Here is a 17334-nt window from a genome sequence, read left to right as displayed (position 1 = left end):
AAAAGTATAAGTTGGCAAAGATTAACAGGTGCATTGTAAATTTGCTTCACTTATCCAGATTATCTGGGAAAACACATCAAGTTTCTTTCTTTCAAATTGTTCTCCTTTAATATTGCTTTTTTTCTAGATTGAGCTTCTACGTATTCTTCCAAACCTCTTCTCCACCTTACCTCATGACACCATTTGGGCTCAAAGTAGAAGTCTATGTAACATTATGAGGAGGGAAACAGGGCATATGGTCCTCCTGCTATCCTGGGGCTGCCATGGTGATGTCTCCTTTCTTCTTGTCTTCCTCTCTTAATGTAGCTCATTATCTTTTTTCAGGTAGTTAAGGTGATTGCCTTTAAGCAGCATCAACCCTCTTAGCTTTTGCTGGTTCCATTAGCCTGTAACTCAGCAATCTCTTATGCCCAGCTCTGGCATTCACCGGTCTGTTCCTTTGACTCTGTTTTAGGTCTTCTAACTCCATGTTGCTATCATCATCTTGGAAAAATGTTGACTCAGTTCTCAGCCACTATCCTCAGGACATTCAAAGAGCCTAACTCCTTCATTGGATCTCTTTCCACCCTGAACTTAGGAAGCCCCAGTTGGAGAAAAGGATTTGTTTGATGACATCTCTCTGTGGGAGCTCTCCTGCTCACTTGAAGTGATGCCATGGATTCAAAGTACTGTGGAAATTCCCAAAGAAGCAAAGTAGAATTCCTTTTATCCTGAGATCTGCACACAGCACTTCTATCACCTTTGCCATCTCTGCCCTCTAATTCAACTCTGGTAGGAGGCAGAAACAAAATTCTTTCTGTGTCACTCTTTTACATGTCAATTCTCCCTCTTAAAACTTCTCGCATCACCCAGACAAGGTTTTCATTGCTATCATGTCCTTAATTCATATTCTGAATCTTCTCTACTCTGTTTTTAATTTTTAAAATCCTATGCTCTAGTTCTCTAGGCCAGAAAGTCATTCAGCACCAAGTTTAAATTTTCTTTAATTTGATAAAGTCGAGAAGCATTATATTTCATGGAAATTTTAAAGTTTCCTTTTTGTTTGGGAATAAAACCCAAGGGTTACCATTATAATCAATTTTTTTTTCCAATATACTGGTGTTTCAAATTAGTTAGGCAAGGAAAGAAAAAGGTAATAAGCATCAAGATTAGAAAATAAGAATGAAACTGCATTATAGATGAAATTGTGTATGTGAAGAATCTATTTTGTAAAATAGCTATTAGAAGAGTTCAATAAAATTACTGGATATGAGGTTGATATATAAAAATTAATTGCATTTTTAAGTACTAGAAGCTAATAGAAAAGTAAATTTTTTAAAAGTGCATTCGAAATAGTATCAAATATATCAAATAACCATCAATAAATATCAAAAAATATGTTAGACGGCTTTTCAAAAAAACTATAAAATTGAAACAAATTAAAGCAAACTAAAATAAATGAACAGATAATCTGTACTTATGCATTAGAAGTCATAATATTAAAGCTATAAGATATCTTCCAAATATATTTATTGCAATCCCAAATCTCCAATGGAATTTTTTTAAAATTGAAAAGCTAGTTCTGAAAATTATATTGAAAAAGCATGTGGCAAGAAGAGCTAGGATACTCTTCAAAAAGAGTAAAAAATTGTGAATATTTGTTCTACTAGATATCAAAATACAGTAAAGTTACAGAAATCAGTGCTGTATTATATTGACAGAAGGATAGATTAGTAGACAAACTGCTGGGGATCAGAAACAAACCCTCACATGTATTAACAGTTTATCCATGATCAAGGTAGCACTACAGAGGAGTAGATTGAGGAAGGGCTTTTAAATATATAATCTTGAGCTTTTGGATATTCATAAGGGAAAATTTTTGAAAATCAATGCCTGTCACAGAGCTATTCACTGAAATCAATTCCACATATATTTCCAATCTAAATAAGAAGGACAAAGCATAAAGAGAATATTTTCATGAAACCAGCAGGTTCCTTCTTAAAGTAAACATAAAAAAGTCAATAAACAGAACTTTGACATATTAAAATTAAGACACTTTAGTCAGAGTAAGAGATTTAAAAGGCAATCCTCATATAACTGACAACTGACAAGTGACCTGTGTCTAGAAGACAGACAACCAAATGGAAGAGGCAAAAGACTCAGTCATTTAACAGTGAATATCCAGCCAATAAACATATGAATAGATGCTCAATGTTATTAGTCACCAGAGAAATGCATACTAAAAGTTCAGTGAGATAGCATCAGGCACATATCCCTATACTCAGAAATAGTAAAAATGAGGGAAAAAAAATGACAACAAATATAGAGAAGGACCTGGAACAAGTACAGCTTTCTACGCTGTTGGTGGGACCACATAAATCAGTACAAACATTTTGTAAAACTGGCACTATCTGCCAAAGCTGAACATAATGTGTGGTTTACAATCCAGCAATTCTATTCCTAAGCATATATCTAGCGAATTGCATGCCTGAAAGAGAATGATAAAAATTTTCATAACAGTATTATTTGTAAGCTAAAAACAGAAAACGGCTAAGATGTCCTAAAATGTTCAGGTCGTACAATGAATTAATATATCATGCTATGTTTATCAAGAGAATAATATAAAAGATTATGGTGTTTGAAGGAGCAACGATTACACTCAAGAAAATGAATGGTTCTCTCGATCATAATGTTGAGAGCAAAAGAAGCTTGCTACAAAAGATCAAGATCACATATTATATGATTCCATTTAAACTATTGCATGTAGTGATATATGTTTGGGAGATAAAAGTATGAAGGAAAACAAGAAAATGAAATATTGTAGTTACCTTTGTTGGGGAAGAAAATGAGTAGTGATTGGAAAGGAGAACAAAGAGAGTTTCTTTGATGCTTATAATATTCTCTTTTTTGACCTACAGTTCTAACACAAGTGTTCATTTTGTGGTAACCTGTTGAACTATGCATTTTTGCTTTGTGAACTTTTCTGTATGTGAACTATATTAAACACACACACATACACACAAAATGATTAACAGAAAAACTACATAGTCGAATGAGTCTTTAAATTTTGGTGGAGAATTTAGCAGTGGGAAATTGAGTGGATATAATTAAGTAAAAATAACACAACCATTTGTAGGAAAGAATATAATCAATTAGATGAAACTTCAATGAAAACAAGCAAATCTTTACCATATAGACTGTAATGCAAATGTTGTAATTTAAACTGATGTTACATATATTGGTTTTATATATTAAAGGAATTAAGGTTACAATAAAAACAGGCTTTAAATGAAAGGAACAGTTGGCATTTTAACTTGGAGAATAGATTCCGTGCAGCTTTTTTTCAATGAAGGCAAATCCTTTAAGTAAGTGCCAATAGAGCCAGAAAGAATGGCTCCTGAATGTGAATGAAAATGTGAAGCATAAGCTGCTGTCATTTGAGGGAAAAGAAAGAGAAGGGAATAAAACATTCATTGAAGACATTCTAAGGAAATAGAAATGTAAAATGTGATGGAGCCTAAAGATTTCCATCATATCCAATTTGAGATTAAAACCTGTAGGCAGCAGGTTTTAGAAAGATGAGAGAACAGAGCAATATTATTTTAAAAAGGAGTTTACAAGGCAGATCCAGAAAAACTGATCAAGAAAAACATGTCAATCAAGAAATTAAATAGTTATTAATTACCTGTTCTCTACAAAGCACTGTACTAAATACTAATAGATGGAGGGAGATTGTGTGTGTGTGTGTGTGTGTGTGTGAGAGAGAGAGAGAGAGAGAGAGAGAGAGAGAGAGAGAGAGAGAGAGAGAAACAGAGAGACAGAGAGAGACAGAGACAGAGAGACAGAGAAACAGAGAGAGACAGAGACAGAGAGAGACAGAGACAGAGAGAGACAGAGACAGACGGACAGCATATAACCATCATAGAAATCAGTAAGTAATTATTCTATTGTAAAATTAAAAGAAATATGCTTTACTAGAATTTATCTGAGGCAAACAGAATTAGTGGAAAAAGTAAAATTTTTACAGGGCCTTTCAGAGAAACAGTAGAAAGGGGTGAAGCATGAAGGCAGAGAAAAACAAAATGTACTTGAGATTCAATAAAGGATTGCTTTTACTAGAGCCTATATTTAATCTAAGAGATTGGAGAGTGATAAGATTGTAATGGTAAATTACGAAAATGCTAGAAAGGAATTTAATGTCAGCCAAGCAGTTATAAATTCTTCCTATTAACATAGGGAAGAGGCATGAGAACTACACAAATTGACTAAATATTAAACCAGGTAGTATTCAGAACCTGCCATGTGCTGCCAGACACAGGAACCTGACTGATCAGCCATAAGGCCAGACTGTGATGAGCCTAAGAACAAAGGAGAAGTCCAACAGAGATTGCGAACAACTCTGAACCCATACCATTAACATTTACTCACACCTTAAAAGGAAAACAGGAAAACAATGTCTTTAAACTGTACCCTACAAAAATAAACCCAACCACTCATTTCATTCCTTACTCCTTATAGCCAGACCTCGGGAAACCTAGAAAACAAAGGAAGATCACAGCTGAGGTTACACTATTTACCTATGCCTTAAACACTGCATACCCATACCGTGACAGGAAAACAGGATAACAAAGACTCTAAGCTATAAATTTCATAAAACTAAGAATCAGATATCAACCTCAATTCTTCAAATGCCGAGGTTCTCAATCTCCGGCTTTGAGAGGAGACCACATCTCTATCTGTGGAGCATTATTCCTTCTCTAATAAGCTTTCCTTTTGTTGCTAATTCTGCTTGCGCTTGAATTCTTTCCTGTGCAGAGTCAAGGACCCTCTCTCTGGGCAAGCTTAGGGCTTGAGTTCTCAGTCAGGGAGATGCACCTGCATCACTATGAAAAGCCCTGGAAGTTTTTGAATGGAACAACATTACAATTTTTTTTAAGTACCATGACACACATTTTTCTTTTTCTCTTAGGATTCTTAAAAATCAAACCTTTAATTATAGTTATTTGGGCATAAATAGCTATCTTCTCTATCTCGATTATAAACTCTGTAAATGGAAATTGTCTTATTAATCTTACATGACACAGAACCTAGCACAGAGTCTGTCTGGTTTATTGCAGAATAACAATACTGGTAATTTTATCATAGTTGCAAAGAATCTGAATACAAGGGAATCAGTAGAGGAAGTTACTAACTTTTTTCTGAACTTGAACTAGAGTCATAGCCATGGGAATAAAAATTAAGTGATGGATGAAGAAGGTGTTATGAGCATATAGTCATCTCTCGGATGTATGCATAAAGAGATAACTCCAAAATAGCTTGGAGAAAATCGTGGCATCACTACACTATAAAATTATTATATGAAAGATAATTTGCATTAACAATCACATACCTCAGGAATATCAATAAATGGAAAAATGATGATAGGTCCCCAGTGCCTAAAACAGTTTTTCGTACCAGATAGTATTCAGTAAATAGTTTTGAATGAATGCATGAGTAAATGCCAATTTCATTTTTTCAATGGTCTCTTTTATAGCTGATAAAGTTCTTAAACTAGACATCTGTCATAATTTATTTATATTATTATAAACCAAAGTTCAAATAACATATAAACATTTCTTTCTTTTTATATAAAGCATAAATATGTCTTTTTCTTTACGAAATTAAACTCCTATGGGGCAGGTGGAGGATGCTGGTATTTTTTTTTTTTTTTTTTTTCCTAAAGAGGTGGATTCAAGCTGGGCTGACCAGGAAATATTCTTTACTCATTCTGGCTTTAGGCTTTTTGCCTCAAACAAACAAAAACTCACTTGTTTTGTAAGGTATGTTTACTTCACCAGTAAACTAATACATCTGAGTTGCTACTCAAACAAAAGAAACCTTGGGTATAAAATCTGCTCTTGAAAGATCTGAGATTTACCCATGGGAAAAGGTAAAGTGATTGAAAAAGAAACTTGAAGAGGATGTTAGTTTCTGGAAAGTCTTCATGTTGAATGTGAGAGGGGAGAGAAAAGCCGCAGAAATCAGAGAAGGCCAGGAGATAGACTGAAACTAATTCCCGACTTCTCAGCTAACAGACCTACCCACTGAACAAAGAAGTGGGATCCAGCAGTCCCTTGACCATCCGTCCATTTATTTTGTTTTAAAAAGTTTTGATATGCTAGACCTTGGGAATTCATATGTGAATGAGACCCTGACATCATGTGGCTATCAATACACAGGCAGGTAGCAGGCATGAAATAAAATCAGTATAATCAGTATACTGAGCCAGACATTTCTTCTATAAACATATGTGGATCATGCAGGATGGAGGAATTGATTCTTTCTGAGTTAGGAATGAGAAACACTGGAGAAAATTTTGTCTTCACAAAATCATGTTTTATTCTTTTGTCTTTGGCATGAATTCCAGCCCTTTTCTAATTTGCGCTGAATTACTAGGAACCTGAATTTTCTGAAAGCCAAATTACTAGAAAGATATTCTAAATACAATAAACTATAAAACACATTCTGTGGACAATGTTTACATCTTGGGCGGGTGAGTTTAAGATGATCGAGGCACTTCTCCTGCCCCCAATTCTTATACCTAAACATAGGTATAAGACTGGCCAACTTCTTAGGACCCTGTGGATTTTATTAGGCATTCTAGTCATATGTGAGCAGAGTATTTTTGCATGAAACCACCCAGTTCTAGGGCTCAGAATGTCTGATGAGTACACTGCTCAGAAGCACACCGCTCAGAAGCACACCCAAATGTGCTGGTTGTAGCCAGAGTGAGATTATTGTGCACTGACTTTCATCCCGTACACAGTTTTGTCCTGGCCATCACAAATCAGGAGAGGAGAGGGAGAAGCAACACAGAAACAGGCACTGCACATACATTATCACGTTTAAACTCCACAATATCCACATAAATTTGGTATTATTATCACGATACTAAAGAGAGGAAGCCTCATTTAAGCAATAAAAGAATGTGAAAGTGACACAGACTAAATCAGTGGCAAGGAAATTGAAAGCAGGGAGTGTGAAAGCTGCTTCCTAGGACCTTGGTACCACACGGCCTTCAAAGTGGCAGTAAATCCACACGAGGAGACTAATTCTGCAACGAGTCCGTGAAATCTGATAATAAATAAACTGCGCTTTGTCGATGTAATTGCCTGCCTTCTACATACCCGTGTATTTGTCTAGAAAAAAACTGCTGAATTGACTTTATTCCAGGGACATACATTTTTCAGAGTAAAGCCAACAGCTATTCATGAATATCTAAAAAGCAGTGCCATCTTGAGTGTCTCATGCCAGTGAACCTTTGCAGTCTAATGAAGAGTAATGTGTTACTACACTCTTTTTAGTGATCTAGATAAGGATTGAAATGATTAAGCACCTTGTTCCATATTACATAGCCACTAAGGGAAAGACCTCACAAAAGGTTAGATTCCAAAGTCTATATTCTTTACACTATATTACACTCCCTCATACGCTGCAGCAAAAACTCTACAGTGTAAGTCAATTAACATAAATAACAAAAGTGTTGATGGTAAATAAACTTTTCTGTAGATTTGAACAATTCTTTAATTTTCCTTCTTTAATAATAATTTGTAGTTTAAACATGAAGGAAACATTTATTTTGTTCTGTTTTAATCACCAACATAAGTAGGGGCCACAGATCCAAAGCCCAGAGTACCTTCAAAAGTTTAAAATCTGGAACTCAGAGAGATAGATGAAAGGAAAATTTTGATCCGCATAGCAGGTTATCCATGTTCAACCATTTCTTACATTTACTGATGACATAGTCTGTCAAGTAAAAGGACATGAGCCTCCCTAGCACCTGGCTGACCTCTGGAGTTCAGCCTGCTTGGATGTCCTCTTCAAATCGAAATAGAGCAGTGAATCTTGCACATAAATCAGTCTGTGAACGCTGCCGAATGATTTTTGCTTTTGGGTTCCCGTATAGCATTAGGAAAACTGAAGTTGTTCAATAACTTCACTTTTTTCCAAATAATTTATATTTTAAGCTGATTCCAAAGGATTTCCTTGAGCTGTTTAATTCATTGAGATCTAAGAAGCAAAGATGAGAGTGCCAGGTTCTTTTCCCATAGACTGAAGCAAGTGGGACAGGTAGGGACTTCTAACTCACGAACTCCTCCTGCCCCATTAAGGCAGACTATATAGAGAGTCAATACAAAGTTGAGGTAAACCCCGGATTTAAATTTCTCCTGATCTCTGAACGCACCACACAAATTCGTGTTAGACTGTGAAACAAAGAATTTGGATGTGCACAAGCTCTTCCTATATTAAAGTTTAAAGCTGTCTAATTTGTTGTAAAATGATTTTTACTGTAATTCTTTCACTATAATAATGGTGTGATTACTTTAAATAAAGATCATAGACGGCAACAAATGAAAAAAATGACAAGGTGTATGATTTGGGGGGAGTAGTTCATTGGGAAAATTTGTACTGTCCATTTATCATGTCCCTTTCTCTTTACAAAATTAACATTAATAGAATCTATTACTCTATTAAAGAAGGGCATTTTGTTCAGGAGTAGAACTGTATTATATATCATTATTTTTCTTATGAAAATTCCAAAAAGAGGTAATTTGATGTTTTTAAATTGTCACAGTTATATATAAAAAGTAATAATTTTATTCAGCTCTAAATATCTGAATAAAATTATTATTTTTTTCTCTCTGAGAAATAGGGGTGGCTACATTATTTTTTACTCTAAGGTCCTTTGTCACATCTTTTTATTTTCTTACTACAACAACTTGTTAGATAACAAGTCAATTGCTTGTTAACTACTTGAGAAAAAAACCCGTGAAAATATTTTAATTTATACTTTTATATACTAAAATGAAGAGGTCAACAATTATAATTGTGCTGAGGGAGGACTGTGTTTTTCTTGTTCCTTTTTTCCTCCTCCCACCAGCTCAGGCAGTCTTGGACATGGTAGGAGTAAAGGAAAGGCTAGAATGGGCTGACTTGAGTGAAATCTTAGCAATAAAGGGTGTTTTCTGTGCAGCAGCTTGAGAGAGAATTCAGAATCTCACATATACATATTTATTGTTTACCTTTCTTCAATAAAGGTGAGAACAGACTCTTACTTGACCCCCTAGTAACCAATGACGACAGTCTGAAATGTTTGTCAAGTTAGAGGGGCAGAGGGCAGTCAGCTATATTGAGAAAGAGACATCTCTCAATCAAATCCAGTATGGACCCGGCAAGGCTTACGTTACTGAAGGTCAGCTGTGTTTAGAGTTGTGTAATGGGATGGAATAAACAAAAGCATTGCTAGCTTGATTTTTCAAAAGCTTATTGAAAATGCAAAGGGCATTTTTTTTTGTAGATTTCCTGTAATATAACAAAAAAGCTTCTTTGGTCTGTAAGTTGCCTGAAATAAAGTGTCTAAATAAAGAGTACCAGAAACTCAACCCATGACAGAAAATACCAGGAACATTTTTTTTTAACAGAAGTGGAACTGTGTGTTTTCCCAGACCGAAAGGTGACTCCCATGGCCTGAGGTGAGGACTCCAGTAGACTGTGAGGATAAGGGATGGGTCCCTTAGAGGATCGAATGATGAGAGGTTGTATAAATACCTGGGAATTCTGCTTATCCTGGCCAACTACCTAGACACATCATTCTTTTTCTCATAGTGTTCCAGGGATGGACTTCTTCCTGGCTTCTTCTCTTTCTATTGCCAGTTGTAGCATAGAGAGCCACAGTACAGAGGATCAGAGAACTGGCTTTGGTGGTGGAATGTCTGAGTTTTTATCCTGTTGCTTAATATCTGTATAATGTGGGGTAAATTTCTTAATCCCTGTGTACCTTAGTTTCTGCATCTAAAAACTAGAAATAATAACATCTACTTCTTTGGGTTATTGTAATGATTGAGTCAATACTTTTAAAATGCTTAGAACGTTGTTTGATGTATGTTTAATACTTAGTAAATGTTATCACTTCCCTATCTTTCCACATCAATGAATACCAAAAACAAATATTTCTCTCTTTCTCTCTCTAATACATGGTAGATATAAATAAGGTCATATATAAATTTTAAAGATAAAAACTTGAGTAGAGTACTGGCAAGTATGACATAGTAAGTTAAATTCGAGTTGAGCCTGGTGTCAGGAGAAAGAGGGAGAATAAATAAACATGATGGAGCTGGAGATTACTACTAGAAAAAGGGAACAAATGGCAGAGATTCGGGATAAGGAATAAGTCAGTGAGGGCTTTTCTATTCTCTTTCCTTATTTCTCATCGTCGCCTGAACTGCCAGAGCACATCCTCCTTGGGGTGAGATGAGAAATAGGGACATCGGGTGCTGGGGTCCAAGGCAAAGAAAGGTAGGGGCGAAGTGGAGACATAAATGGACACATATTTAAATTAAGAAGTAGGTATGGGGGTAAGCAGAAGAAAGCAGCTGTTCAGAGGCCAAGAAGTTTGAAGAGTAGTTATGATTATGAGCAAAAAAGTGATCCTATTTGTTATTCAGGTTGGCCTTTCATTCATGAGAGTCATACTTAAGTCTGGCTTATAAAATTTTGGAATTTATTATATCTAAAATGATATCTTGTCAAACAAGTTATAATATAAAATGAGTTATATGATAAACTTTGAGAAAAAAAAGATTGCAAAAGTCAGTATGAACCAGGATGATTAAAGAATTTCCCATGGACTGATGGTATTTAAACTAGGGTTTAAATAAAAGATTTCTACATGTGAGAACCAGACTCAAAAGTTATGATTTTCATATTATATTTGGGAAGACTGAGAATGGTAAATATTGAGTGAAAATTCTGACTAGGGTAATTGTTCAAGATAAGATAGGAAAAGTAGATGGGCATGACATTGAAGAGACCTTTGAATGCCAAGATGAAGTTTTAAAAGATAATTTGCACATAATGGAAAACAGCTGAAATTTGGAAAAAAAAAATCATAAATGCATTACCTTAAAGAAATTACCTTCATTGTAGTGGAGAGGCTAAAAATATGTGTGATTAGAGACAATAATGGAGATGCTAAAAAATATGTGCAATTAGAGACAACCAGGAAGCTAATATTGGGATGCTAACTGTAAAAATGAAGTAGAGTCAACCCAAGGTGTCAGAACAACTTAGAAATGAGGGAATCAGTTAACTTTGAACCAAGAAGCAATGGAAGATTATAGTTGCAGTTTCGCAGTTTGGAATTGGAGTGTTCAAGGTTCAGTCCTTGGTCAGGATGCTCATTTGTTTTTTGTCCTTGGAAAATTATTTAAATCTCTTTAAGCACAGTTTCTTTATCTGTAAAATGAGAATGACAGCATGTACCTAACGGTACGTGTGTGTGTGTGTGTGTGTGTGTGTGTGTGTGTGTATTAAACAAAGTCATATATATAAACAATTTACTATGTTATCCGTTCATAGTAAATTTCCCAGTAAATGATTATCATTACATTACTATAATCTCCATAAAATAATGACTTGTTATACACTGTCTCTTTTCTCTAGAATGTAAGAGCCTCAAGTGCAGGGATTTTTGTCTGCTTCATTCATTGGCGAATAAAGTACTCAACACCTAGAATAATATCCTCAGGGACATAGCAGATGCTCAATAAATAATGAGTTAAACAAATTTTTCTGATTTTGACATTGGGAACTGGAAAAATAATGGGGCTTTGTTCAAAATAGGAAAATCAAAAAAAGGGAACTACTTTCCAGATATTTCCAGATGATAAAACATCCTTTAAATAATTAATTTAGAGCTGTCATTAAAGTATTACCTTACAGCAAACACCAACCATTGCCTTACACATGTTATACCTGTTTACCAGAAACAATGAACCTATCATCATCACTAAGATAAAGACCTAAAATGTAAGGAAGAATATGCTTATCAGCTCTCAGGGCTAAACAAAGAAAAGGCTTCCTCAGTATATGGGAGCAGTATTTTATAACACTAGGAACATAGAAAACAGGTATTCCAAGAGAATTTTAATTCTTAGAACCCAGAAATGAGACTAACCTGTTTCTGAAGATTACCTGACCCTTTCTGTTGTTCACAATATATAGAGAATTCTTTCTCCCCACCCCGTACTTTTTGTCTCAAAATTATCTCAAGACTTTTATTTTTACAGCATCCTTTTAAAATTAGTTGGCAATCATTCACTCTCTCATCTCTTTCTAAATTGTTTCATTTCATTCTTTTAATTAATGTTGGTTGACAATTTAGGGTAAACAAACAGAATTTTACAGAGTCAATGATAATTTATTGCTATTGAATTAAAACAATGGAAAAGAGTGGATAGGCAAGAAACTTTTCATATAGTAATAAGGCTGAAAATAATGTATGAAAAATGAGCAAATCAAAATAATATTTGAGCAATTAGTATGATAGTAGAAAATATCATTAGTGAGTTAAATAAGTAGTAAATAGTTATGCGTTAGCAAGTAAACTTCATTATATAACAAATAATATAACTAAATTGGAAGAGCTATTGAATATAATCAGCTATGAGAAAAAAATAAATCCCAAATGGAAAGATTTACTGAGGACAAATATCCACTTTGAGGTTAGAGAGGTTGTCTCAACATTTCTGAGTAAAATAATGTTTTTCGTGAATTCTAACATTACATAATAATTACTGAGTTAATATTTTATGGTTTCAGAATACCATAAACCTTATTGAGAGAGGCAGATTAAATTGAACATTTCAGAGATGTAATGCTTGAAAAACAAGCTATGGCAAAAAAAGATAAACAAGATCTAATATCTTGATAAATCACTGTCACTGCTACACCAGGACAAAGATTGCAGATGTAGAAATAGAGGCCCCAAGGAGACAGAGAAAGGTAAAGATGAATGGTATCAAAAGTTACCTTTAATGAAAAACATCTTGGACAGAATGCTTTAAGCACTCAGTCCTGTAGTGCAGCGTCCTTGAAACCCTGGTCTTGCTTTCTTTCTCCATTTTGAAACAGACGCACTGGTCTGCGCCACCTCTCTGGAGTTCGGCACTGAGGCGAGACACACAAAGTCTGTTTTCCAAGCTGTTTTCCTTTTTTTTTTGTAGACTTTAACCCAAGAGAAGGCCACGAAACCATAACAATTTATCGCAACAGGGCAGAGAGCAAGTCATTCTGATGGGCGCTGTGCTGGGCTCTGCAAAGCCTACTTCCATCACAGCCATGTTAGTCCTTAATCTGTAGCCTCCCCCACAGGATAAAAAATACTTCAAAATTCCTATTTTTCTCATGACAACTCACAGCCTGCCATGTGAGAGGGCATCAGAGAAGCTAGGTAACATTAATTTTGGTTAGAAAATGCAGTTGAGAAGAAATTAGGGAGGATAGGAACACAGAGCATAGAGGAACAGGATGCCCTGTGTGTGTCCTGTGTTCAGGGCGAGGGCACAGGGACAACTGTTCAAATGGATTTGGACCCAAGCACCTTGAGCAAGAGATCTGCACCCAGGGAAAGAAGACTGAAAAATCAGAAGCAGCTGGGAGAGGAATGGATAGTCTTCCCAGTGGATGAAAAAGACTTACCAAGAAACAAATCCAGTGTATTCAAGATAATTTTTCCTTTACTACGGAAGCCATATAAAAGCACATTCTCTTCTGCTCTGTCTTGTGCATACCCCCACATACGTGCTGGAACCCAGGGGATTTCAATTCTTCCTCTGCTCTCCCTGCTACCTCCAATCCCCTGCGAACTCATCCAGAGAATTCTTTGAAGTCCATGGGACAGAATGGAAGTCTAAGGATGGATCTAATTTCAAAGGTCATGGGCCTTATTCTGTGCTTGGAATAGACTCAGCTTATACTGAGGTGTCCTGGAGATTCCTCTTATGGGTCAGGGCCTTCTCTTGTGGTTCTGAAAAATATTATGAAATTTTTTCCCTGAAGTTTAAATTTGTGAATTTATAGGCTGTCTGCTGGTGTTTATTATGCTTAAGTAAAGCACTCTTAAAAAACTGAAGCATGTGAAATTGTGTTGTATATGTAAACAAGAATCTCCATCTTTATATCTCATATAACTACCATGAAAAAGTAGAACTGAGCTGAGAGCAGGCCTCTCTTACAAATACTATAACACTGGCCTATAATGTTTGAATATATGAACTCCTGTAGTGAAATAAGTAAAATGGAAAAGAGTAAAGGGTTTGTGGCCATGTGTTCACTTTTCCAGACTCCTGGAGCAGAATACAATACTACTCGCCCCTAAAAATATGACAACTCCAGACTTCAAATAGATCAGTTTTTTTAAGAGATTCAATTCACTCCAAACACATGAGAAAATGTGACTAAAATGTAAACTGTAAAAATCACAGAACCTTACAGTGTTTTCTACTGAAAGGAAATGTTAGAGGTCATGTGGTTTGGTGGTTATTAACCTTTTAGGGAGAGAAGAGAATCTGATATAATCTGCAGACTTGGTCTCTGAAAAAAAAGAAAACAACATATATGTATATTAATACAGTTTGCATACAATTTTAGTGAGTTCAAGAATTTCTTTAGCCCTTATCAAAGTAAGAACTCCTGAGCTAGTGAAACCCTCAATTAAATCAAAATCCATTCTTCAGGGCTCAGGACCTCACCTAGAGTCGCATAGCTAACTGGTATTGGAACAGGACAAAAACCAGGTAGCCCAATACTTAGCCCACATTTGAATAGAATTACCACTTAAATTACAGGAAGCCATGATGTAAAAGACTTAAAATTACCTAATAGAGTTATCCATTAGGTTTTTTCTTGCTGTTATAATTCAAGACTGTGCCCTACTGGCATCATGAACATCTTTCTAGAAAAGGTCAAATTAAAAGAGATTTTTAATTAGGGTCGCACTATTTTTATTTCATAAATTGCATTTTCTAATCTGTTTCCCTTGTAATTCTGGATTTTTTTCTTGTTATTTTGAAATATTAGGATAATATATCTCTTTAAGGGGTGGCAGAAATGTATTTAAGACTACTTATGATCATTCCAGGGATGGTTCTCAGAGCATCAGGTATTCATACATTGTTGCTTTAAAGTAAAATTAGATTCTAGAATAAATAGGCTTTAACAGATCTGAGCCAGTATTACTTCTATTGAAATTCATAGGATGATAATCTAAAGTAGGTGTTGTCAAGTGTTCTGATGAGTTGGCATGCTTATCTTAATATACAGATTTAAAGAAAGACTTCCCTAGGACTAGTAGACATCTGGAGGTCATATATCATTGTAACAATGGATATTATAAATATAATAATATGTGGCCATTATCTCTTTGTCATTTTAGCAACATTTATGGGCAGGAAAAAAGTTACATAGTCCTGAGTTCTGGGTATGTGGTCTTTGCCTGACTTCTCTCTTCTCAGATAGCGGTTGGGTTCATCACATCTTTCCCTGTTTGTCCTCTGTCATGATAGATTCTGCTCCAATCGGAAAAAGAAAAAAATAGGGGAAAGGAGTTATTGCTTGTTTACAGATAGAATAAATCAGGAAGATGATAAACTTATAGATTTACTGAAATAGATTAGGGTATTTGAGAAGGTAAATCTAATGGATTTGCCAGAAATCAGATATCCCTTCTAACCAAAGAGATTTATTAACACAATCTATAATGTGTTATAACACAAATGCTATAAGTAGAGCTTAAGACGGGATTATCCTGAGACTCTATGCAGTATTTATAGGCGATTTGATTAACAATTTGAGACAGATCTTATGGATACATCGTATATTCAAGGGCAAAGTCAGGTCTCATAAGACATTTTTGTATTCTTAATATTCTATATACTATCTGATACATAATAGGTGAGATATATAACTTTGTTGTTATATATATTTTATACGATATATCTTTATATTTACAGACATAGATTTAAAGGTATAGATATATGATTGTGTTGAATTGGTGTTTTCCTCTGTCACATGATTTTTAAGGTATACTAAAAAGGTCCTACAGTCAAATTTATGTTCTCTGCAACTATATCAAAATCTGAGGCTTCATTGCTATGGATTCAGTCCTCGAAGTTTTGTTTCTTGTACTTTTTTTTTTTAAATAAATAAACATTTCTGCAAAACTTGTTGAAACATGTAACATAGCGTCTGCTTAGGGAGGATATATGCCACAGCCTTTTCCACATTTATTTGACTCAGAATCTTTTTTCAAGAACTAGTTTTGGACTAGTACTGCACAGAATATCTACTGGTAATAGATACGATGAACTAATTCACACAAATGTATTATGGTTTTATTGCCGCAGACAAGTCTCAGAAGGCCTGTGTCTAGAAACCCTATGATAAAGTACTTGAGGTAGTAAAAGAAAAGGAAAATACTTTGAGAATAAATGTCATTATTTTGCAAAGGATGGGTCACTTCTCCAAAGCCTTTTCTCCTGAGACATGAACCCACATTGCAATGCTACAGCTGCTGCTAATAATGTTAATAGCAATACTCATAAGTGATTATGAACATTGTCAAAAACTGTGAATATTTTCATGTTTCTGCATAGTCAGAGATTTCCTATGAAATCTACTGGCAACCTGGTTGAAAGGATATGTGAATGGCAAAAGCTCTGAAAGTTCAGGACAGTTAATATCTCCAGAAGATATACAGGTTTATCTCCCCTGGAGCCATACATTCCAAAGGGTTGTAAACACTTAAGTACTGCTCCCCTTTTCTTCCTAGAGAGGATTCATTTACATTCAGAGCAAAAGTTTCTCTCCCCTCTTAGGAGGGAAGAGGAGAAGTTGTCTAGCCCCTATATAAACTCTGAGACTCATAATTCCAGGGCTGCTCTCCTGTATGCAAATCCTGCTTTTGCACACTCAAGATCTGCTCTCATCATGTTGATTTCCAGGGGATGGGGACGTGTGAAACCAGTGCTTAGATCACCAGTAAGTAAATAATCAACCTTCTGCTGATTCAGAAAGCTTGTGGTTACCCTCTGGATAAAATAAAGAAATATGGATATTAAAAACTTATCAAGCCTTTATTATGTTTTAGTGCTAAGCGATCTATGTGCAACATCATATTTAATCTTCACAATAACCATATGAATTATGTATTAAAATTGGTAGAGACTGAAGGTCAGAACTAACAAGTAATCGGCCTAAGGTTGTTCTGCTTTTAATTGCTGGGATGAACTTCTAACCTAAATCAGACTGACTCATAATTACCCTGTTAGGATGTAGCTTCTTGAGAGCAGGGATTCCATTTGTTGTGCTCGTCAATGTGTCTCTAAAGCCTAGAAGAGTGCTTGGTAGTCAAACATTTGCTGAAGAATTGCTCTACTGCTGTCAGGAGTTAGGAATGTGGGTAACTCCTGAGAGTGAAATTTCATGTGGCAAGTCACTAACAGAGCCATCTATGGAATAGTGATCTAATTTTACTAT

General features: G+C 35.2%; 1 long non-coding RNA gene across 1 annotated transcript in view; it reads right to left on the bottom strand.

Moving 5' to 3' along the window:
• Positions 1-12956, bottom strand: part of LOC107502489 — a 74783-nt gene extending 61827 nt beyond the window's left edge. The window contains exon 1 of the long non-coding RNA XR_001595008.2: positions 12829-12956. This is a non-coding gene — a long non-coding RNA (uncharacterized LOC107502489). The remainder of the gene's footprint in view (positions 1-12828) is intronic.
• Between the last annotated feature and the right edge of the window lie 4378 nt (positions 12957-17334).

This window comes from Rousettus aegyptiacus, unplaced genomic scaffold (assembly GCF_014176215.1).
Source record: "Rousettus aegyptiacus isolate mRouAeg1 unplaced genomic scaffold, mRouAeg1.p scaffold_m13_p_11, whole genome shotgun sequence".
In the NCBI taxonomy this organism is placed as follows: domain Eukaryota; kingdom Metazoa; phylum Chordata; class Mammalia; order Chiroptera; family Pteropodidae; genus Rousettus; species Rousettus aegyptiacus.
The sequence above is the reverse complement of the archived record's forward strand: the minus strand, read 5'-3'. Positions and strand labels throughout refer to the sequence as shown.